This window comes from Balaenoptera physalus (assembly GCF_965194825.1).
Source record: "Balaenoptera physalus genome assembly, chromosome: 8".
Classification (NCBI taxonomy): domain Eukaryota; kingdom Metazoa; phylum Chordata; class Mammalia; order Artiodactyla; family Balaenopteridae; genus Balaenoptera; species Balaenoptera physalus.
In genome coordinates this window covers 95,450,092-95,475,216 of record NC_138887.1, presented here as the reverse complement: position 1 = coordinate 95,475,216, position 25,125 = coordinate 95,450,092, and the positions used below count along the sequence as shown (strand labels likewise).

At 40.2% G+C, this 25,125-nt stretch overlaps 1 long non-coding RNA gene across 1 annotated transcript; it reads right to left on the bottom strand.

Annotated features, from left to right (window-relative positions):
• Window positions 1-421: 421 nt before the first annotated feature.
• On the bottom strand, window positions 422-24,367 carry LOC309665774. The gene is made up of 2 exons (XR_014266685.1): window positions 23,730-24,367; window positions 422-23,671 (listed from the first exon to the last, which is right to left on the bottom strand). It is a non-coding gene; the product is annotated as an uncharacterized lncRNA (long non-coding RNA).
• Between the last annotated feature and the right edge of the window lie 758 nt (window positions 24,368-25,125).

Genomic DNA, 25,125 nt, shown 5'->3' with positions numbered 1-25,125 from the left:
AAACTCTCTGCCTGCTGACAAATGCATTTTGTTCAAGTACCAGGAAGTTCTTGGTCATCCAGGTTGAGGAACAGCCATACGTATTAAAAACACTTTTTTTGAATGAGACAACCTGGTTAGGACTTGTATTATAGGTTCAGCTGTTGAAAGACATTCAGTAATAACAGTGGTTTGAATAAGATAGAGATACAGATCTCTCTCATGTTAAAGTCTGAGTAGGCAATTTAGAACTGTGTAGCTATAGTTCTACAATTATCCAGGACCCTGACTCCTTCTATCTGTGGCCTTGAACATGCAGGTTCCATCTCATAATCTCTGATGGCAAACGAGGCAAACGGGTAGAGAATTCTCAGGACTAGTTTTATGTTTCAAGTCTTACTCTGTTGCAGAGTCCCTTTTCTATGGAAAGTTCTGTTCCTGATGGAATATCTGGTACAAAAATAATATCAATATACTCTTCTATGAATGGAACATACACCAATAACATGAACTACCATTTTACACATTTGTTTTTACATACATCCTAACATTTTCAATTGTTAGCTATCTTTAAATAACTCGATTACATTTAAATGGCTACAACTTTGTTTTTATCATTTGAAGATCTCAGGCAGAGGCCATTTTATTGTTGGAGAGACTCTTCAGAAACCATAACCTTCTCTACTATGGCCAACACCTAGGATATTCTGGGGTGTCTGGAAGTTCTATATCCTCCTAAAGGGATTCTTTTCACCACTCACCTTTCCTCTTTACACATTCTTGTATACCAGGTACCCTGGACTGTTGCAAAGCCAGTTGTATTGGGAACCTCAGAATCTTGATGAAATCCAGTTTGACCATGAAGTTGTCTCAATGTCATCTTTGTGCTCCATGTAGGATTTACTTACAGGGTCGTGCTTCCCAATTTTACAAGCAAGCTGACTCGTGGATTACTTAGAACGTTTTCAATCTGGGGGCCCTCAACCATAGGCCTGCCTGTCCAAGTTCCGTAACTCTAGCTCTAGCTCTGGGCAATAACCTCACATAGGGAAAGGTGACTGATAAAATGGGTGAGGATAGGTCTCTGAAAACTGAAGGGGGGCTGGTGAAGAGTCACTGCTGGTGGTGACCTATGAGTCCAGGAGTCCTTTTAGTGAGTTAAAAAATAGGAATTTAGTAATATCTTTAAAAAACACCTGCTAGAGCCTATACTTTCTTTGTATCTCAGATTTCTACTTTTGGAGACAAAAGTTATTTTTCTTCTGTTATAGTAATTAAAATGAATCCCAGCAGGGAGAACTATTGAATATTTGCATAAAATTGGACAGATTCTTTAAGAAGTGTCTCAAAGGAATCCCTTAATACAGTGTGCAGGATGTGTATCCCACTGGGGTGCTATTAAATGATGCTGCATGTTAGGGGAACACCTACCCCCACTCCTCATGTTTTCTTAGAAGGAAGGGCATTTCCTTCTCACTCCCAAGGAGGAAAAGGTTCAAGAGGGACCTTTGCTCTCTTCTTCCTCTGAGAAGAGGATTGACTTACCTGACCAGTGGGTTTTAAAGAAGAATATGCGTCATCCAATTTGGAGTTGAATATGTTTGGCTCTGCCCCTTCACATTCTCTCCTTTTCAGATCTGCTTGTGCAAAAAGGAGTTGTGTCCAGGTCCTCTGTCCACAGGGCAGCATACTGAAACAGACTCTGTCCTTCACTTATGTCTGCTTAAGCTCCAGTGATTCTACCACATTTTTCTAGTCCTGTCACACTCCTACTCTTGTTGATTAATACTTCATTCTTCTCTTTTCTTATCAAACTTCCAACCCTTCCTTCCCCAAACCACATTATCAGCTGATGATCCTGCTTCTTTCTTTGCTGAGAAAATAGAAGTAATTACCAACGGATTTCCACAGGACCCCACTACCTAATCTACTAAAGCATCGTACCTAAACCTGTGTGACTGTCTTCTACCCCTTGAAGGAGATGAACAGCCTATGTTCCCATCTGAGGCCAAGCTCTCCTCTTGTGTCCTGGATTCCATTTCTTTCTCACCTTCCCAAGGGTATTGCTCTAGCAATTCTCCCCTTCTCTCTTGATAATTAATCTGTATGGTTCTACTTGATTATTCACATTAGCATATAACATGCTATAATATTTCTCATCTAAAAAAGTTTCCCTGGATCCCATATCTCCCACCTGCTTCCACCTTTTCTCTGCTCCCCTTGACAGCAAAATTTTTCAGAAAGGTAGTGAAACTGAGCAGGACCCTCTGGGTCCCTCCTGAGTACCAAAGCCTTCCTGTGCCCTCCATTTCTTGTTTGTAGGAAAAGGCTTCAGCCTTCTAGACCTCCCCTGAGTTCCAAAGGTCAGGTTCAAACAGTTACTAATTAGAGAAGAGAGGGAATGCAGAAAAAAAGGAGGAACGGTCAAGAAACAATAGTGCAGAGACAAAGCAGGGTCCTGGTTCCTCCTCAGGGGATATACCTTAACAATATTTCTTTGAGTTCCTTTGCAGGAACTAAGGCCCCCACCCAGGTGGAGGATGGTAACTTCATGCTGAGCACAAGATTCCTGGAGCACCGCCCTGTTACCTCACCACCAAGCAATCAGAAGAAAGTCACACACCCTGCAGCCCTCACCTCAAATTTTGCCTATAAAAACAATTTCCTGAAAACCATTGGAGAATTCATGTTTCTGGAGCATGAGCTGCCCATTCTCCTTGCATGGCCCTTCAATAGACCTTTCTCTGCTCCAAATTCTGACGTGTGGTTTGTTTGGCCTCACTGTGTATCAGGCACATGAACTTGCCTTTAACAGCCTTTTCAGTCTGCACTTCCCCTCCTCCCATTTTCTCATGAATCTGCTCAACTCAGGAGTTTATCCCCATCACTCTGCTTAAAGTTGTTCCACTCAAAGTCAGAAATGACCTCTCCTATTCCTAAATCCAGTGGTATATTTAAGTCCCCATCTATCTCCATCTATCAGAAGCATTTACCACTACTTTCTCTACCTCACTGGTTGCATCTTCTTAGTTTCCTTTAGTGGATCCTCTTCATTTTTCCAACTCTTTTTCCTCTATCATTTTCCCATTGCCAGATTGCTTTTCTTCTCCTTCTACATTCACTCCCTAGGTGATTTTATCCATTTCCATGGCTTAAGTTATCTACGGTACTTAAATATTAAGTACTTAAATTTGGGATGACTTCCAGATTTTTATCTTCAGTCAAACCCTCCCACCTGGGGGCTTCTCACCATCTTAGACTTGTAAATCCAGGTCCTCACCTGACACCTCCATCTAGATGTCTAGTAGGCATTTCAAAATAACATCATTATAAACATATTCTTGACTCTCTCCCTTAGATCTGTTCAATCTCAGCCTTCTCCTTCATAGTAATTGGCAGCTCCATTCTTCTAAATTTCTGAGGCCAAAACTTTGGAATCATTCTTGATCCCTCTCTTTCTCTTGTACTCTAAGTTCAATATGTCGGAAAATTCTGTTGGTTTTATTGTTGAAATGTATTGTATCAGGATTCAATTAGAGAAGCAGAACCCTACAAGATCTATATCTATATCTAAAAAGGATTTGCTGCAGGGATTTGTCCTTATAGAACAATTGTGGAGCTGGTTAAGCTGTTTCTATGAAGTCACTGTCATCATATTTGATACTGGATCTTGAAGTCCACAGCTCAGGCAGTCAGGATGGGAAAATCTACATCTATATTGATATATAGATTTATTTATAAATAACTATATACATATTTATGGATATATTTATAGGCGTCTATATCTATATACAGATGGATATATATGTATACCCTTCTGCTCTCATATCTTTCACAAGACTCTATTCAGACTCTCACTAATCAAAAACTTACACAAAAAAGAATTCTGAAAAATGTTGTTCAACGGCTTCCCTGGTAGCGCAGTGGTTAAGAATCCACCTGCCAATGCAGGAGACATGGGTTCGAGCCCTGGTCTGGGAAGATCCCACATGCTGCAGAGCAACTAAGCCCATGCGCCACAACTACTGAGCCTGCGCTCTAGAGCCACAACTACTGAGCCCGTGTGCCACAACTACTGAAGCCTGTGCACCTAGAGCCTGTGCTCCACAGCAAGAGAAGCCACCACAATGAAAAGCCCGCTCATCGCAACAAAGAGTAGCTCCCGCTCGCCACAACTAGAGAAAGCCCACATGCACCAACGAAGACCCAATGCAGCCAAAAATAAATAAATTCATTAAAAAAAAAAATGTTGTTCAACCTAGCCAAATTGACAAGTCACCACAGTCCAATCCCTGTTTACTTGGCATGCATTCACATTTCTTAAACCAAAGTTAGTCTCAAATTATGACAGTAAAGTCATATTTCCATCTCACTTGCTGCAACTCTATCACATATAGCTGAAAAACCATCTAAGCCTTTCCCCAGGAGAGGTTACATCTCTTTTTTGTCTTTGGGTATTCATCCTTCTCCCATCTGATTTACGCTCTCTTTTTGATAACCTGATAAATACTTAGCTATCTACTATTAATACAACCTATATTAGATAATAAAGGATGAAAGAGGTAAGAAAAAAATGTTCATATAAAAATAAGTAAAACCACTCATAAGTATTGCATTCCTCATATCTGCAACAGGTCACATGGTTGTAGCTAGTATTTATAATGACATCCTTTCACTACCCCTTCTATATTTCCTTTGCCCCGAGGATTTACCTCAACTGGTCATGACCCTTTGCCTGGTGAAGTGACCCTAAGCTTCATTCCCGAGGGGTCTGAGCCATTAGAAGTTCTGCTTGAATTAATTGTTGCCATTTTCCATGGACTTTACTCACAGGATATGAGAGTAATAAGAGGTGTCCCAGGGATCGTTCCTCTCATTATGTACTTGCAACCTCAATTTCCCCCTTTTCGCTCAGGATGAATCAACCCCCAGCAGTACAGTCATTGCTTCTTCTGCCTGCTCCCAGTACCATGGATCCATTGTTGTGCCCATAGAGAGTAAGTTTATTTATTTATTTTTTATTGGGATAGCATTGGTTTATAACATTATATAAGTTTCATGTGTTCAACATTGTATTGCTACTTCTGTACACACTACAGTATTCTCACCATGAAAAATTTAGTTTTGTGAAATGAAATTCACAATTTATGGCAAGACAAGAAAAATTTAAACAAAAAAAAATGTCTCTGCCTTTTGGCCTCCTCTCTCCCCTCTACTGTGCATTGTGTATCTGCATTATGCATCGACCAAACATCCCCCATTGGCAGAAATACCTGCTCAACCATAAAGAACAACCTTCTTCTAGCATCAACAAGACAACTCCTTAAAAGATAACATTCCTTCTTGATCTTGTAAGGAGTCACGATGACCCACCACTTTGTACTTACAGATCTGAGATTGTGTAAACTGTCAAAAATACATCATTTAAAGTTCAGCTCTCTGTCTCAAAAAACTTAAATAACTGTGCCTTGACTTCTAATGAGTGGGACAGTTCTCAGAGTTTTCTGAGAGCTGTTTCTGGGTTATAATCACCAATTTGGCTTGAATAAAATTTCTCATTTCTTTCTTAGATTGACTGATTAATTTGTTATTGACAGTTTCCATCCTTTGACCAATTAGAGGGTCAAAGTTTAATACAGTGACAAAGTGTTAGGAAATCTATTGAGGCTGAACATTTAAGCCACATCTTCCTTCTACCTTTTATCAATAATAAAGATTATGCTTTGATCTCTGTCAGATTCCTGCATCTATTGGGGTATGGAAGAGCGGAGTGCTATTTATTGGCTCTCTAAAACCACAATCACAGGGCCCAGAAAATTGAAATAAAAATATTTCATTTTAAAAATTATACCCAATCAAGCCAGTATAGATGTTTAGGGAGCTGTCCTTTCAGGACTTAAGCTGAGCTCATTGAAGTTCTGAGTTTACAGGACTCTGTTTGCACATACCTGTGTTTTATATGGGGGTCCAGTTGGACCCTTACGAAGATATCACTGCTGAACACTAGGAATCTTGAACCCCCAAGGTTGCCAGAACTTAAGTTCCAGTTGCCAGAACTCAATTTCCTCATGATTGATAGATATAGTCTTTCCTAATTTTATTTCATTGCTAAGGTTTTCTGGTTTCACACAGTGTAAGTGGGGTTGTCCCTGAAGTATGTTGTGCACAGTGAAAAGGTGATTGGTTAAAAAAAAAAAAAAGTACAGCAACAGCAGTCCTTTGAATTCAGCCTGTAAAGTGTTTATTATATCTGGAATATTTTGTTATATTTTTTTCCAGGTATGCACGCTCTTTCTGCTTTCAGAATACTTTGACAGTTGTAACCAGAGAAAAGGAAAAGGTAGAAGTTTTAAAATAAAATTGCGTTTATAAAGCATTTGTATCACAATATAATAAATCTCCTTTAAAGTCACTTATCACCTGCATTGTTCAAAAGCAACTGCATGTTCTATTTGCTAATAACAAGCTATACAACTGAAGAAAAAAAAAAAGATCACCTAACCCAATCTAAATTCCTTTCCAAGAGAATCAATCAGTGGTGTTGCTTAGAAAATGGAATAAAAAGCACTGTTCACCTTGTAGCCGTTATTGCATATTCACTGCTGAGGCTTCTGGTTTGGTTGCCTTTGAGGGATTTTTCTTTGAAAATGTGAAAATCAAGGTAACAGTTTATTTTCAGACTTTTGTTACTATGGAGGCATTCATTATCTTGGAACACAATGCAAAGGCAACAAATAGAATTATTGGAGGCATAAACGGATATGAACTTGTGACCCCCTCCACTGAAGCTAGAACAAGTCTCTTTCCTAACCTTTCTCAATAGATCGTCTGAAACGGATCTGTGAGAATATGGGGAGGTAGCTGAGGGAGTCCCTTAAGCAAAGTCTGGGGGAGCTAAATCAGGACCCTACTGCCTGTTAATGCTCACACAGGGTTTCAGCCTAGGGAGTGGGGAGGCAGAGAAACAAAAAAGGTGAAAGGTTTGGGTGTTTAGCGGGGCACTGTTGATATGACTAGAGCTCAGCCATTGGATCTTTAGGAAATTCAAGTGAATGTCTAAGCCCCAGTTTTGGTCATTTTCTATGTCCTTTGGATCGAGGCAACAAATGAGACACGTCATAAATGAAAGCCTGGTGGCTCTCATTTAGTGACTGTCTCCTAAACAGTTCAGACAGCATCTCATTCTTGCCTTCTAACTAACCGGCTGTTATCTCGTCATCGACTCCTGGTCCTTGGCTCGAAATACCAATCTCACTACAAATCTTAGGTCTTATCTCCACTCCATACTTCCAGGAGGTTTGAAGTGAGTCCTTCTGGCCTTCCTTTTTTTCCACCCCATACTCATTCCTCTCCGTAGGAGGGAGAGTTGCAAGCCTGACTCAGTGGAGTCGAAGTCACTGTGCTAAATCAATGCCGTTTGGTGGCACAGTCTCTTGGCTTTCTGACACGCTGTTGGATTTAAACAAAAGTTAGATAAATTGGACAGTGTCTTCACAACAAGCAGAAGACTGGGTAGATGCAGTAGGCCCGCCCCTTCTAATCTTTGTTGCTGGTTGGGTTAGTGATTAGATGTATGCTCTGCGCAGTATCTCACCCTCTACCTGCCCTTCCCTCCCGTAAGATCTCCAGAGTAAGAGATCTCCCTTCAACTTAAAACTTAACTGTATCTTCTTATCCATCTTTTACCATTGAGATATAGGGTACTTGCCCTGGTGTTAATAAAACTGGCAATAAATTCTTGCTTATCTATTTGATTTTTGATAATATAATCTCTCATCAGGCAGTCCCAGAAGGGAGGAGAGGCAAGTTACAGGAACTAAAATGTCACTGAGAACCCTCCAGTTTACCTTTCACCACTTTTTCCTCCCTATCTAGTTCAGTCTAATTGTTCTTGTGCCTCCTGCTCAGGCCTGTATCTCCTTGAAACTTCCTCCTGACAACGCCTCTCCCCTTCCTTTCAACTGATATTCTGTTGTCAGCAAACTCAGAAATACTCCACACAATCCCTTTATCTCCCTTCTCAACCAAATCCCAACTTTTGTCTGATGAAAGCACAGTTATATTTTACAGTACCCCAAGTGGAGACCATTTTCACCCTTTATATCACAGGATAAGGAAAAAGGAGTATTAAGTTATGATTATTATTCCCTCTGACCACTTCCAGCAGCAGTTTGCAACCCCTTAGCTTTAAACAGCAATTCCAATTGTTAATGATTTTCAGACTAGGGCACAGGGCGGAATCATGGGTGCAAGAGGTGGGTAAAAAGTTGATATTGTGGAATAATATGCTAAGTTAGGAGAAAAGAGGGATAAGGACACACATGTGAACGGCACTCTGCTTAAGAGTGAAACTGGGGGCTTCCCTGGTGGCACAGTGGTTGAGAATCCGCCTGCCAATGCAGGGGACACAGGTTCGGGCCCTGGTCCAGGAAGATCCCACATGCCGTGGAGCAACTAAGCCTGCGTGCCGCAACTACTGAGCCTGCGTTCTAGAGCCTACGAGCCACGACCACTAAGCCTGCACGCTGCAACTACCGAAGCCTGCGTGCCTAGAGCCTGAGCTCCGCAGCAAGAGAAGCCACCGCAATGAGAAGGCTGCACGCTGCGATGAAGAGTAGCCCCCACTCGCCGCAACTAGAGAAGACCCATGTGCAGCAACAAAGACCCAATGCAGCCAAAAAATAAATAAATTAAATAAATTAAAAAAAAAAAAAGAGTGAAACTGGTCCATGAACACAGGGTGTCTTTCCATTTATTTGTGCTTTAAAATTTTTTTTCAGAGTGCTTTGTAGTTTTCAGTATACAAGTCTTTTGCCTCCTTGGTTAAGCTTATTCCCAAGTATTTTATTCTTCTTTTTTTAATGATAAGATTTCACTTTTATTTTTATTATTATTTTTTAATATGCGAGAGTTATCTTTAAAATCTTTGATTCCACCTTACTGATTTAAAACATTTTTTATTGATATATAATTGACATACAACATATTTTTAAAATTTATTTATTTTATTATTTTTTATTTATTTACTTTTCAGCTGCGTTGGGTCTTCGTTGCTGCACGCGGGCTTTTCTCTGGTTGCGGCGAGCGGGGGCTACTCTTTGTTGTGGTGCATGGGCTTCTCGTTGAGGTGGCCTCTCTCATTGCGGAGCACGGGCTCCAGGCGCTCGGGCTTCAGTAGTTGTGGCACATAGGCTCAGTAGTTGTGGCTCACGGGCTCCAGAGCACAAGCTCATCAGTTGTGGCGCATGGTCCCAGCTGCTCCGCGGCATGTGGGATCTTCCCGGACCAGGACCCAAACCCGTGCCCCCGGCATTGGCAGGCAGACTCCCAACCACTGCGCCACCAGGGAAGCCCACATTTTTTAATAAATTTATTTATTTTTATTTTTGGCTGCATTGGGTCTTCGTTGCTGAGTGCCCGCTTTCTCTAGTTGCAGTGAGTGGGTGCTACTCTTCGTTGCAGTGCGCAGTCTTCTCATTGCGGTGGCTTCTCTTGTTGCACAGCATGGGCCCTAGGTGAACGAGCTTTAGTAATTGTGGCACGTGAGCTCAGTAGTTGTGGCTCTCGGGCTCTAGAGTGCAGGCTCAGTAGTTGTGGCACATGGGCTTAGTTGCTCCGCGGCGTGTGCTACCTTCCTGGACCAGGGCTCAAACCCGTGCCCCCTGCATGGGCAGGTGGATTCTTAACCACTGCACCACCAGGGAAGCTCAGTTGATTTATTTTTGAAAAAGATGCAAAGGCAATTTAATGTTGAAAGGGGAACCTTTCAACAAACCATGCTGGAACAATTAGACAACCATAAGCAAAAAAAAAAAGAACCTTGACATAACTTCACACCTATGCAAAAATTAATTTAAATGGATCATAAATCTAAATGTAAAACTTAAAATCATACAAATTTTTAGAAGTAAACCTAGGAAAAATCTTTAGGACCTGGGGTTAAACAAAGAGTTCTGGACGCGGCATCAAAAGCACAGTCCACAAAAGAAAAATATTAATACATTAGACTTCATAAAAATTAAAACCTTTTCCTCTGTGGTAGACACTTTTCAGAGAATAAAAAAGAGAATTTACAGATTGAAAGAAAATATTTGCACTCCAGATGTTCTACAAAGGACTTATATCCAGAATATATAAGATATCTCAAAACTCAAGAGAAAGAAAACAAACAATCCAATTAAAAATGTGGGAATACTTGAAAAGACACTTCGCTAACACAGGTTATGTGGACAACAAATAAGCAAATAGTCACATGAAAAGTTATCCAACATCATTAGCCACTAGGAAAACACAAATTAATGCCACATTTTTAATACCACGACTGTGTATCTATCAGAATATCTAAAATTAAGATAAGTAAACATACCAAGTCCTGATGATGATGCAGAATAACTGGAACTCTTTTGGACTCCTGGTGGTAGTAAAACATGGTAGAGCCACTCTGGAAAACAGATTGTCAGTTTCTTTTCTTTTCTTTTTTTTTTGGCCACGTCACACGGCATGTAGGATCTTAGCTCCCTGACCAGGGATCAAACCTGTGTCCCCTACTTTGGAAGTGCTGAGTCTTAACCACTGGACTGCCAGGGAAGTCCCGATTGGCAGTTTCTTATAAAGTTAAACTTCCTAAAACCTAGTAATCCCACTCTTAGGTAGTAAAATGAAAACACAGCAACCTGTACACAAATATTTACAGCTCTATTCATAATTGCCAAGAGTTGAAACAATCCAAATGTCCTTTAGTGAGTGAATGGATGAACTGTGGTACATTGACACTGTGGAATATTATGCAACGATAAGAAGGAATGAACTATTGATACACACTACAACTTAGATGGTTTCTGAAGACATTATGCTGAGTGGAAGAAGCTAATCTCAACATTATAGACAGTATGATTACACTTTTATGTCATTCTTGAAAAGACAGAACTATAGCAACAGAGAACAAATCAGTGATTGCCTGGGGTTAGACATGGGAACAGGATGTTACTCCAAAGATGTTACCAACATGAGGGAGTTTTAGGGATGCTATAACTGTCCTGTATCTTAACTGTGGTGGTGGTTACATGAATCTGTACATGGGTTAAAATTCATAGAACTGTATTAAAAAAGGTAACTTTTACTGTATGTTTATTTAAAAATCAAGTCATGATTATATGTTCTTATTTTTATTTTTTCCTTTTCAGTCAGATGAAAGACCCAGTGATCTCATTTTACTTGCTGACAAATTTCTCAAAGGAATGTTGGACACCAGAACTTCTCAAACTAGTTTATTCAGGGAAACAGTTCCAGGAGAAATTAATAGTTTTGATGGGAAAAAACTTTCCCAACTCAAATAGGTTTATTTCCTTTTTTGTTATAACAAGGTATTTCCTAGATTCTTTAATGTGCTATTGTTTATTGTGAAGCTCTGAGAGAATAACTTACGGCACAACATTACCCAAGCTTCTAGAACTAGAAGATCTATTGTTCTTGAAGTACTGATTAACATCTCACTAAGAGTCCAGTTATCTTAGTCAGTTTGGGTCGCTATATCAAAATACCGTAGACTGGGTGACTCAAACAACAGAAATTTATTCTTCATAGTTCTGGAGGCTGAGAAGTCCAAGATCAAGATTCCAGCAGATTCAATTCCTGGTGAGATTCCTGGAGTGTAGAAAGCCTCCTTCTTGCTGTGTCCTCACGTGGCATTTCCTTGATGTGCTCTCCTGGAGAGAGAAAGAAATCTCTCTCTTTCTTCCTCTTTTCCTAAGGGCACTAATTCCATGGGGGGGGGGTCCTACCCTCATGACCTAATCTAAGTATAATTACCTCTCAAAAGCCACACCCCCAAATATTATCATACTGGGGGCTTGGGCTTCAATATATGAAATTTGGTGGGGACACAAACATTTAGCCTATAACGCTGTTTTTCTTTGGACCACAATTTGGGAACAGCTTCTGCCCACTTTTTTGGAAATCATCTTTATTGAAGTTTAATTTACAAATGATAAAACTTGTTGATTTTAAGTATACATCTCAATGAGTTTTTACAAATGTATACAGTCATACAACTACAACCAAAATCAAGACATAAAACATTTCCATCAACTCAAAAAATTTCTTGGTGTCCTTTTAGATTATTTTTTTCCACAATTTGTTTTTTCCCTCCCTTTGTTTTATTAATTATCTCTTTATTATATTGTTATTTTTTTTAGTGGTTTAGTGGTAACACTATTATTTTAGTGCTCTAGAGTTTACCACACACATTTTCAACTTAATACAGTTTTCCTTCAAATGATATTATGCTACTTCACATACAATGTAATAAATGTAAGAATCCTATAATAGTATATTTCATCCCTCCTCATATTTTCACAATTGTTGTCATACGTTTTATGTCCACATTTATTATAAATTCTATAATACATTGCTATTCTTTTTGCTTTAAACAATCAATTACCTTCTAAAGAAAGTTAAAAGTTAAAAAAATTTTTGTTTGATTTATTTTTTTAAGAAATTTACTTTTTTTATTTATTTGTTTTTGGCTGCATTGGGTCTTCGTTGCTGCATGGGGGCTTTCTCTAGTTGCAACGAACGGGGGGCTGCCTTTTGTTGAGGTGTGCAGGTTTCTCACTGAGATGTCTTCTCTTGTTGTGGAGCACAGGCTTTAGGCACGCAGGCTTCAGTAGTTGTGGCACGTGGGCTCAGTAGTTGTGGCTCACAGGCTCTAGAGTGCAGGCTCAGTAGTTCGGGCATACGGGCTTAGTTGCTCCACGGCTCATGAGATCTTCCCAGACCAGGGCTTGAACCCGTGTCCCCTGCATTGGCAAGCGGATTCTTAACCACTATGCCACCAGGGAAGCCCTAGAAAAAAATATTTACCCTCACATTTGCCATTTTCGGTTTTCTTCATTTATTTAGGACTTCTTTTAATATTTCTCATAAGGCAGAACTGCTGGTGACAAATTCCCTTAGTTCTTGTTTGCTTGAAAATGGTTTTATTTCACCTTTGTCTTTGAATGATTTTATTGGCAGGGGAGGGCTGAGTATATAATTGTATTCTGATAGTTTTGTTGGTTTGTTTCGGTACTTCATTGGTATTCGTGGCAGCCATCAACCCACCAGTCTATTTACCTGTCTGGGGATTATGCTCTTTGGCCCTGGTTCCCCCATGACAGTTCATGCAAGATGACAAGATCCATGTTGAGCCAGGGTGGGAGCAGCCCTGGCTTAGAAACCCATGTTCCACATGAGCCCATCTCTTCTAACAACTTCTTAGCCATCTCTTCCAGGGTCCTTGCAAGTCACTGCACTCACTGAAGGCCAAAATTATGGCTTCTCACCAAGTGTGTATATTCATACCTAGAACTCTCTGTCCAGGGGCCATCTTTCAAACAGAGTTTGTTGTGTTGCTTAGTATCAACATGACATTTCACTGTATCACATTTCCAAAAGTTTACAAATTATCAAATTTTCATGCAACATAAAACAGGTTTAAAACCATCTACCCACATCCACATTCTCCTTGAAGCTCCTTCTTCTCTCGAAGTCCCCTGTGTCACACTCTCCTGGCGCACTCTCTTCTCATGCCTTGCTCTCGTCTTCCCCTTCCATGTAGGCTTTTACAAGGCTGTGCCCTCTCTTTTTTTGCTGTCTATGCCTACAGATACCAAATCCTATGTACAACCTTAACTTTTCTAACTCTAGTCATTAATTCCTAGGTTCCTACTATACATTGTCATTTAGATATCTTGCCAGAACATTGCATTCAATTGATCTAACCCAACACCTCAACTCTGCCTACTACTATATTAGTCACTATTCTGCCATTCTCCTGTTTCCAGTTCTACCATTTCTCTCTCCTCCGTTTTCCAGGCATCTTCAATGTTCTCTTGATTCTACCTCTGTACTATTTTTCTCATCAAGATAGGTCTTCCTTTTCATGTCTATGTACTTTTCTTCTGCTTCTGAAGTGCTCTAGGTAGTCTCATGACTACACCCATGCTGGTAGTCATGAGAACAGAAAAAATATCTCTTCAACTGTCTATGCTTTGATTTGGAAACTTCTTCAGGCCTGCTCTTATTTTTCTTACTTCAAACTTTCTCTTGTCTTGGACCCTACTGGTTTCAGATCATACTCTGTCCCTTTTTTCTTCTCTACTACTCCAACATGTGCTCCCCAGGGTTCTCTACCATCTACACAGTCAGACTCTAGTCCCATGCCCATAATTTTATAACTAGGTGATTTATGATAGGTATCAACATACCCCAAAAGAGTTCCAGAAAATTATTTATTGTCACTAGGTTACTTCATCACATGCTTTAACAATAAAAATTCTGTCAGTTAACTCTGAACATTCACCAAGGAGGGGAAGGAAAGGAGGTGTAACTATTAGCCTGGCATTGAAACCGAGTCCTCCTAAAACCGAGTTCCTCTGCCGAGTTTATAATTAACGTCTCTATCCAAATGTTATTCCCTTTCTTGCCTAACAAACACCTGAACACCTGTTCCCCTCAAGACTGAGGATTATCAAAGAAAAGGGGGATTGAAACCGAGCTGGACCCTGTGGGACCCTCCGAGGTAAAAAAACCTTTCCATGTCCCCCATTTTTAGTTTGCAGGAAAAAGGCTTCAGCCTCCCAGACCTTCCCTGATTTCGAAAGAATAGAGTTACTAATTAGGAAAGGGAGAAAATGCAGAAACAAAGGAGGAAGAGTCAAGAAACAATAGTGTACACAAAGCAGCCCTCACCTCCAATTTTGCCTATAAAAACACTTCTCCAAAACCAGTGGAGAGTTTGGGGTATTTTGAGCATGAGCTGCCCATTTTCCTTGCTTGGCCCTGCAGTAAAGCTTTCTCTGCTCCAAACTCTGATGTTTAGGTTTGTTCGGCCTCACTCTGTTGGACAAACGAACTTGCATCTGGTAACAGTTGATGTTGCAGTACATGCATACCATCTGCTAGGGATTGAATTGTGTCCCCCTCAAAATTTATGAGTTGAGGCCCTTAACCTCTAGTACCTCAGATGTGATTGAATCTAAAGATAGGGACTTCAAAGAGGTAATTATGTTAAAATGAGCTTGTGAGGTGGGCTCTAACCCAGTTTAACTGGTGTCCTTATAAAAAGAGGAGATTAGGACTTCTCTTCTCTGGTGGAGCAGTGGTTAAGAATCCGCGTGCTAATGCAGGGGACACGGGTTCGAGCCCTGGTCCAGAAAGATTCCACATGCCGAGGAGCAACTAAGCCCGTGCACCACAATGACTGAGCCTGCGCTCTAGAGCCCACGAACCACAACTACTGAGCGGGCGTGCCACAACTACTAAAGCCCATGGGCCTAGAGCCCATGCTCCGCAACAAGAGAAGCCATCGCAATGAGAAGCCCAGGCACCGCAAAGAAGAGCAGCCCCTGCTCGCCGCAACTAGAGAGAGCCCCCGTGCAGCAACGAAGATCCAACGCAGCCAAAAATAAATAAATAAATAAATCTTTAAAAAAAAAAAGAAAGAGGAGATTAGGACATACAGAAAGATACCAAGGATGTGCTTGCACAGAGGAAAGGCTACATGAGGACACAGTGAGAAGTTGGCCATCTGCAAGCCAAGGAAAGAGGCCTCAGGAGAAACCAAATCTGCTGACATTTTGACCTTGGATTTGCAGCCCCTAGAAAATTAATTTCTGCTTAGTATATCCAGACTGTGGTATTTCGTTTTGGAAGCCCTAGCAAACTAGTACAACATCAATAAAGGCAGTGGAATGCATTCATTTTGCAAGCTGTAAACTAGTATAATACTAAGATGAGGTTCCAAGTGAAACAGTAGATCCTGGACAAATTTGATAATCCTAATGAATAGGGAAAAAAGGAAATTCCTTTTCTCCACTTTCATCTCTTTTTTCCCCATTTATAGAGCTAATAATACACATAATAGTTAGGTCATGCTAATGTTGTTTTAGATATACATATATTGGAATAAATCTGTTTATCTTTGTAGCAGCAGCAGTAGCCTGAACACAAGCCACCTCTTTCCTGCTTCCTCTCCCTCACTTACAATGGACAGTTGTGGGGAACAGTAGTAGGTGTTGCTGGTGAGAGGCTGTAAGAGAGATGCAGGAGATGAAGCTTTTTGCCCACTCTTCCTCAAATTTTTCTTTGGCTCTGTGAGATGGATATGAACAGGTGGGAATAAATCCATCCTGGCTGGGTGATGGGAATCCTCTGCAATCCCTTAACATGGTTATTAAAGCTTTAAAGTCAGCTGTGTGAGAAGCTGGCAGCCAAGAGCTAAAACCTATCTTGGGATGGCTTGTCCCATCTTTTAGTTCTGAACTATCACAATCAGACCTCTGAATTTTAATCCAGTGATGTTTCTTCTCCTTCTCCTCCTCCCCCTCCCCACTCCTCCTTCTATTTTGACAAGAGCTGCAGATATTCCTTCTGGTGGGGATGTCAGATTTGGTGGGGGTGAAGGACTAGGGAAAATTCCCATGAGCAGTGAGTATCTTTATTCTATTTTACACACATCTCATCTTGATTATGTTCATTTAGGCAAAATAAAAGAATTGGTTTGCTTTTACCCACTTTCTCCAACCACTTTGCTGGTCCCCAATCTCCTTCTTCCCAAGCATTTCATCTCTTCACAATTTTATATTTGATATGCCCTAAGTAGGACCCAAACTGTTACTTCATCTGAGCTTTTTCCATCCACCCCCCCTCCCTTTTACCTCTTAGAACTTTAATTTTACTTTCATTTGTGTACTATTGGTAATCTTCAAACATCTCTGCTCTTTTCCCACATTTTTCTCCAAAGGTCCTTGTTGACAACTAATAATTTTTCTATTTGTTCATCTATAAATAATTCTTTCAGGATGTTCCAAACACAGCTTCTTCTCCACCCCTGACCCTGGATCTACCCATTTCTTTCAGTTCAGACAGCATGAAGTCTACAGCCTTGGAAATAAATAGACCATCTTGTATAGATGGACTATATTTTCTATTGATTTTGAAGATGAGAGAAGAAAGGTACCCAGAATCAGAGAGGCTGCCACCCATAAAAGATAAAAGCTTTCATGCTTTAGGGCCATTTGTAGCAGGCAAGTTCTATGACAGGAAATTGTATAGAAAAGCAGTCACCTTACTAAAACAAAACAAAACAAAACAAAAACCCCACTAGTCCCGGTTCAAATTCCCAAATTATTTTTTTCTGAGAAGAATCATAGTATAGTGGTTAAGAGCATGAGCTTTGGAATCCACCAGGGAATTGACCTAAGTTTAGCTCCTCAGCAGGGATCTGAGTGTCTTCAATTAACTTTTCTGAGCCTCAGTTTTCTCAAATAGATTGCAACTACTATTAATATCTACCCCATGTGATACTGCATGGCCTGCATGAGATATTATAGGTTTAGCACTTTTCACAATATCTAGCATATAGGTGTTCAAACATGGTACTTTTCTTATTATCATTTTATTACCATATAATTACCTCATTGTTTGTATTTTATCCCTGTATACATTTATACTTTTAAATTTCTTTCTTGTGTCAACAAAAACATCAATTGGGCAATCTAAGAAAGAAGAGGAAAATTTTATTCGAGCCAAATTGAGGATTATATCCTGGGAACAGTCTCTCAGAAAGCTCTGAGAACTGTCCTGTCCATTAGAAGTCAAGGCACAGTTATAAAAATTTTTTTGAGACAGAGAGCTGAACTTTAAATGATGTATTTTTGACAGTTTACACAATCCCAGGTCTGTAAGTACAAAGTGGTGGGTCGTTGTGACCCTTTACAAGATCAAGAAAGAATGTTATCTTTTAAGGAGTTGTCTTGTTGATGCTAGAAGAAGGTTGTTCTTTATGGTTGAGCAGGTATTTCTGCCCATGGGGGAGGTTTGGTTGATGCATAATGCAGATACACAGTGCACAGCAGAGGGGAGAGAGGAGGCCAAAGGACAGAGAAAATTTTTTATGTTTAAATTTTTCTTGTCTTGCCATAAAATACGAATTTTATTTCTCTCTTAAGACTTTCTAAAATATACATTATATTCTTAGATTCTGACCTATACTTTCAGCACTTTTATTGCACCACTCTCTGTTGTTCATACTTCTTTTTTTCATGGAAACCTTTAAGGTTATGGTTTTCATGTATTTTAGGATCTTTGCAGCATATTTTTCACTGATACCCTATAAAAAACGTTTAAGAACTCATTGATTTCCTGTAAGAATCCAATATTTGTGTTTACATAAATAGCTTTCCTACATTTCTGCTTTAAATACATCGTCACAAGAATCAGTGTTCTCCATGGAATGAAAGTAACGTAAGCCAATCATCAAAATATTGTTAGGAATACTATGCCAAGAGCTAAAGTAAAAGAACTCAAGTCCCTAGAAGTTTATATTGGGATATTTCAACAAATCTACATATTCTCCATTACGTCAGAGTCTGGAGAAGCAGGTCCTGTGGTTAATCAAAGTCCACATTTGATTATCCAGATAAAATCTTCTCAGTGGAAATGGTGGTTCTTCAGCCAGGATGCTGAGTCTCAGTAAGATCTTATCTTGGTGATTCTTTAGCTCCTCCAATCACTTATCCTTCTCCTTTCCAAACATTACTCTTCCCAAGCTCTCTACTTCCCACTTCTCCACTCCATTTCAAGGCTAAGTATAATCAGTGCTGTTAAACTGAATTTCCATCCATCAGTAGCAGAGCTCTATAAGTTCTCCAACTGAAACACATTAGCATCCGTAAATATTCCTTAGTGTTTACATTACACTGTATTTTAACATTATTTACATGGATAACCCACACCTATCATTCCCATTTTTACAAGCCATCATAACAGGTCACAAAAATTCAACAAATAGAAGAATGTCAGTTCCAAGGACCGTTACTATTATAAGGCTAAGAGTTGAAAATTCGTTAGTGCCAGGAGATTAAAAAAAAGTCCAGATATGCTCTGGTAATTTTGTTTGCTCCAAATGACATTAGCAAACATGTAGAGTATTATTGAAGAATATTTCTAGTTATAATTATATCAAATATATTTTGTAATAAATTATTTCTAAAACTGCTAAATTCCATTGTAACAAAATTGCATCAGCAAGTTATTCAAACTCATTAAACCTCAGAAGGAAAATATAATCAAAGTAAAATAATTATAAGGCATGTTGGCATTTGCCGAGTAATCTTTCCATTGAGAAGTAGATTTAGATAGTGGTGTCCCAGGCCTCTGGAACAGAGAGTCTTACATACACATGTTCATTTAGTCTTTTATGTTAATTGATTTAGAGGGATAAATATTGATATGTTTGCTCTGTAAAGAAGATTTAAAAACCTTCTCAACCTTAAATGTTATAATTCAGGAGTTATAACTTAAAAAACAAGTTGTTTTTTAAAAGATGTCAGTGTGACCAGGTATGCTGATTATTATCTGAGTGCTACATCACATCCACCCTCCAGGTTTCTAACTTGTTCTGTGCCACACCCAGGAGGCTGACTTCTATGGATTGCAACCCTAGGGTTTGCCCTAAGATTTCCTGTTGAGTTGGGTTGATGAGATACTCTGGCCAAAATTTGGAGTATGGGAAGAAAAATATGCCAAGGGACTCTGAGTGAGCTATCTTTTTTCCTGCTGTGACCCTGGCTGATATTGGTCTCAGAAGTGATCCTCAAAATGGGATGCTTAGGTTGTGATGCTCACGTATTTGAATGTATAGATACCCTCCTTGTTGGGAGGAAATGGGATGTAATAATATCACATTACTCAGATTATCATTAAAGGTGGCATGTGATGGAGTTAGAGGGAGAGAACAAAGTAGTGAGGGATCAAATAGTCTTTCACTTAGTTGCTATGGCAACCATGGGGTGGATTGAGGAATGGACTGGACACTCTGTCTACTCTGGAGAGTGTACATAAAAGATAAACCTAAAGCCTAGAATTCCCAGTTCAAAACACTAGTCAATGGAAAACTCCAACAGCTCAATAAATCGGAAACACCAAGGACTCAGATTTTGCAGGCAAGAATGTTTAGGTAACCCCAGTAGATAAAGAATTCCGTTCAGCCAAGATGCTGGTAGAGAGTAAGGGAATGAGTGCTAAAACATGGAAGCTACTGTTATCCGTTTAGATCTTGTAACCAACGAAAGAAAGCTTTGCAGCAGTTTTAAATTAATTGTTTTCCCCCTTTCCTTCTTACATTTTATGAAGAGTGCTAATGGTGGCTAACATCACAGTTTAGATTCCAGTGGTGGGAAGTATGACAGAACTGACATCACTCAACAATGGCACTATGACTGATGATATTTTGTGTTTCTCCTGTATGGGGGTCACAAGTTCTTCATCTAGGCAAAGGTTAAGAGTAAAAGCTGAGTAGCAAAATGAATGGACTGTATAGGTTATTCTCTGTTTGCATACCCCCACCTCATACCTTGATCCATACCATGCCCTTTACCTTCTGTGCGTCAGACACTGACCTCTATGGATTACATTACCAGACTGCCCTTGCCCTTTGGCTTCCAGCTGGGTTTGACCAAAGGGAAACGGCGGCAGGGTATTGGCGGATGAAAGGAGAAGCATGTTGGGTTATTTATTCCCTCTGCACCCTTACATTTGCTTGGCCACGGTTTTGGCAGTGGCTGTGTTCTATAGTTAGAGCTTCTGTCCTTCAGTTCCTCTTCTATGGCTCCAAACTTCTTCTAGGCTCTGGAAACACTATTTCCCATTCTTGTGCCTTCAGTTGTGAGGTAGCAATGATTTCCCACTCTTGCTGATCCCTGAGTGTTTCACCAAGACTTGCCCATGCCGTTTTCATGGAACTCTCTCAGTTACAGCCTTTGTGTTTGCCATTTCTTTTTTGCTAGTACATTGATACACCATGGAAGGAAGGACACATTGAGAGGGACTAGGTAAGGACAGCCATTGGCAGTGGGATGCAGCTGCAAGTAGTGGAGAAAATGCAGCTAGGAAGGCAGAGCAGGGAGTACAGAGAATATGGGCACAGATAACGGTATTCTAGATGAGCAATCAGCATTACAGAGTCATAGCAAGGAGTAGTGGTGTGAATTGATAGGAATGAAGGGTAAGGGAGCCAAGAATCCAAGAGAAGGTAGTCTTTGGGAGAACCTGCTAGCCAAGTGGAAAAATAAGGGAATCAGGATTTGCAGGTGTCAGGGTTTCAGCCGCCAGAATTTTCATCTCTTTGGGACTTGGCAAGTGTACAGAAAAGCTTCAGTCTCGATGACTCAGTTCCTGAACAGATTATCAAACACTGGTTCATTTACTTCATATAGTAGTTTGTTTGTTCATCCACTCACCAAATGTGTATTGAACTCCTTTTATACTGTAGGTCCTGAGTTGGATACCAAGGATATAAATGTGAATAAGATCTATTATCTGACTTCATGGGGATCACAACTTACTTACTAGGAGCTGAAGACATGTGTGAACGTAATTGTAGTACATGGTTACTAAACATCTTTACCTCGGTATATGCTGCAGGTGCCTCACACCAAATATGCATGAAACTTTACTCATTATCTTCTAAAAAGCACAACACTCCTTCACTCCGCATTTCACGACCAGCATTGCTACCAACTTGTCTCAGGGAAACACGATGTGGCTCTTTTTAATTAAGGCATTCATTTATCCCTTGGTCCGTTGGAGTTGATCATTCTTTTTTTTTTTAATTTATTTTGTATACATACTTTTTTTCTTTTTATAAATTTATTTATTTATTTAATTTATTTTGGCTGCATTGGGTCTTCGTTGCTGTGCGCGAGTTTTCTCTAGTTGCAGCAAGCAGGGGCTACTCCTCTTTGCGGTGTGCAGGCTTCTCATTGCAGTGGCTTCTCTTGTTGTGGAGCACGGGCTCTAGGCGCGTGAGCTTCAGTAGTTGTGGCACGAGGGCTTCAGTAGTTGTGGCATGCAGGCTCAGTAGTTGTGGCTTGCGGGGTCTAGAGCGCAGGCTCAGTAGTTGTGGCACATGGGCTTAGTTGCTCCGCAGCATGTGGGATCTTCCTGGCCCAGGGCTCGAACCTGTGTCCCCTGCACTGCACCACCAGGGAAGGGAAGCCCTGTATACATTCTTACTAGAGCATTTTCTTACTTGTAAATCTGATGAACAGCCAAGGTTGAGCACTGCTGCAGTAGATATAAATTCATCTTAAACTGAGATCAAATTGATCCTTAAAGAACGGAGTGAGCTGTATCTCATGGGGTGTGTGTGTGTGTGTTTGTGTGTGTCCAGGAAGGGGAAGAGTCCAGTATTTCTTGCTAAGTGTATTTATGGAGCTGGTGGTCCTTGTTGGAGATGTCAAAGACACAGTGTGACTAGTTGTTCAGCCAATGATTCTCAGGAGGACGTTATTTGCTAGAGTCTCCACATTCAAGCTCCCTCATTGTTATCAGCACTTTGGGTTCTTAGGGGCTGATTCATGCAGGTTGAACTCAAAAGCCAAAATGTCAATTTATTATTAATATTTGATAAGAAATTCATGTCACTGCTTGACAGTACATTCTGTCCTGGGCAGGGAAATCTCTGTTACAGCTGGACACAACCCTCTCTGCAGAATTGGATGTAGCATCAAGTAAACAGGTTTCAGCTTCGGCCCCTCCCTTACCTGAGTCCTGTGAGTGCTGGGCGTGACTGGGAACTGTAGAGTATTCTAGGTAGAGAGGGGAAGCCAGAATTGCAACCAGTAAGTATTTCTATGTAAACATTTTTAGTAAATTGCCTAAAGAGATCTCAGAAGAATGGGACCTGAATTTTCAAGCCACTAATAATCCATCATGAATTCTTTTCTTAGTATAAATAAGAATTTATTCTTGTACTTAATTTTGAATTTATAATTTTGTCTTTTTTATTGAAGGAAGTCCAACAGATGATATCTCGGGCTCCCCCAAATCTGGATCTTCTCCTGTGTCTCTAACACAGGGATATGGACACCGCTGGCCTGAGCAGAGGATTCTCCTTCATGGGTAAGATTCTGTTCACCTTTTTTTTAGATTCCACGCATCTCACAGCTCTGGGGTTACCATATCATTGCTTCAGGCAGAAAACAAGCAATTAAGTTACAGTTTGTCTACATTATTGTATCCCATAGAGATCTTGAGAGGACAACAGGATCTCCTGAAAGAGACCTGGAAAATTCCTTAGTACCTTCAGCGATTCATTTAAAAACAATTTCTAAAGTTGGCCTCTCTTCTCTCCATTTTGGTGCTGGTCATCTGTTTCACCTGAGGGTGATACTTTTCTGACTTTTTTCTCACATTGTCAGATTAGTGTGCCCAGTGTACCATGTATAATAATAACAATAATACCATTTGCAAGATAGTATTCACCAATTCTCTGATATGCTTTTTATCAGTCTACCTAATGAAGAAGCATGGGTTACAGAAGACTTGTCAGAGATGAAGTGATTAAAAATGTTTGTTTCCACCATTCTCTTTTCATATAGGCATTTTTGTAAATGAAATACTCTTGCTAAATGAGTCTGTAGAAACTGCAGGTATAAGGGTGTTTCTCCAAAATCCATAGGCATAAGTCTTTTAAAAGTAGAATCAACCAGCTTCAGTGTACCTGTATTTCAAATTGATTTTAGAGCTCACAGTTGTAGCTCAGCTTCATTTTCTCTAGACCTTTAGAGCAAACAATCTTTGGAAGATCAATCTAAAGAAGTGATCTTGACTTTATATTCCTGCCTATGCAGTTATGGTATATTTCTACCTTCTTTATTCATTGCATGATTTATATTCCTGCCTATGCAGTTATGGCATATTTCTACCTTCTTTATTCATTGCGTGATTTTATTTTGTTTTGTGTCCTAAGACAGTGATACATGAGCAATCACCACAACATTGGGGGACAGTCTAGCTCTTTGGTGAATTAAGACTGTTCCTAAGGGCTTCCATAACAAAGTGCCAATGACTGGGGGGCTTAGAACAACAGAAATGTATTGTTTCATAGTTCTGGAGGCCAGAAGTCCGATATCAATGTGTTGGCAGGGCCATGGTCCCTCCGTAGGTGCTACGGGGAGAATCCTTCCTTGCTTCTTCAAGTTCCTGGTGGCTTCTGGGGTTCCTTGGCTTGTGGCAGCATAACTCCATCTTTGCTTCTGTCTTGGGCTTCTTCCCTTCACGTGTCCTTTTCTTTTAAAGACACTTACAATGAGTTTAATCCCACCTGAAACAAATATGATCTCAACTTGATTCTTTCCTTCGTTATATCTGCAAAGACTCTACCTCCAAATAAGGTCACATTTCAAGGTTCTGGGTGGACATGAATTTTGGGGGGACATCATTCAACCCATTACAAAGGCCACTGAATTCCATTAGGTGGTAGGAACACAGTTCCTTTCCTGACAAGGGAGATGGTATTTCGCTGTTGTGGGCTCAGCAGATGGCACGGCCAGGCTTCCTCCAGCCATGGCAGCCAGGATGCTGAGAAGAAGCTGAGGATGTCAGCAGGCAAGGCAGCCTGTGCCCAAGAAAGAGAGGGGAAGAAGCAGAAGTGGTTTCTAGCAGGAAAAGATTTCTTGAACTTAATTCCTTCTTAAAATTCAACAGAGGTGTTCTAAGATGTGGGTGTTATTCCCCAAACCTTTGACATATTTGTCCTTTCTGAAACCCTTTTGTGTCCTCTGTGGCACTCATCCTCCTGTCTCCTTCTCATGAGACTTGCGTGCAGTGAGTAAACTTTGCTGTAATCCTTCTCCTGCTGGCCTCTCACCTTCCACTCACTTCATTCTTTATCCTTGTTTTCTCCACTCTTCTTCATTTTATTCTTTCTTTCAGTTGCCTGTTTCATCCATGGTCTAAATCTATTACTTTCACAAAATTGCACAGATCCCTCAGGGCCTAGTGGGCGTAGGGCGGGCAGGGGACACCTGAGATTCCAAAGACAGAGCACAAGTCTTGGACTCCTAAGAGTTTATTCATTGCTGTGGTGTTTGTCTCAACACATCTTTGGCATTGTAGGCATTTAGCTTCTTAGGGTAGGGAAAGTGTTTATTTAAACTGTGTTTATAAAATAGTTAACAAATATTTGGAGTTAACCTGTGTATATAGGCCCAGGCAGTACTCTCTTTACTGAGTAAATTCTTGTCTTTCAGGCTTTTGCCTTTGTTTTGTTTTAGGGGGTTGGGTGTCGTTCAATAGTGATAAATAATAATGCCAGACAAG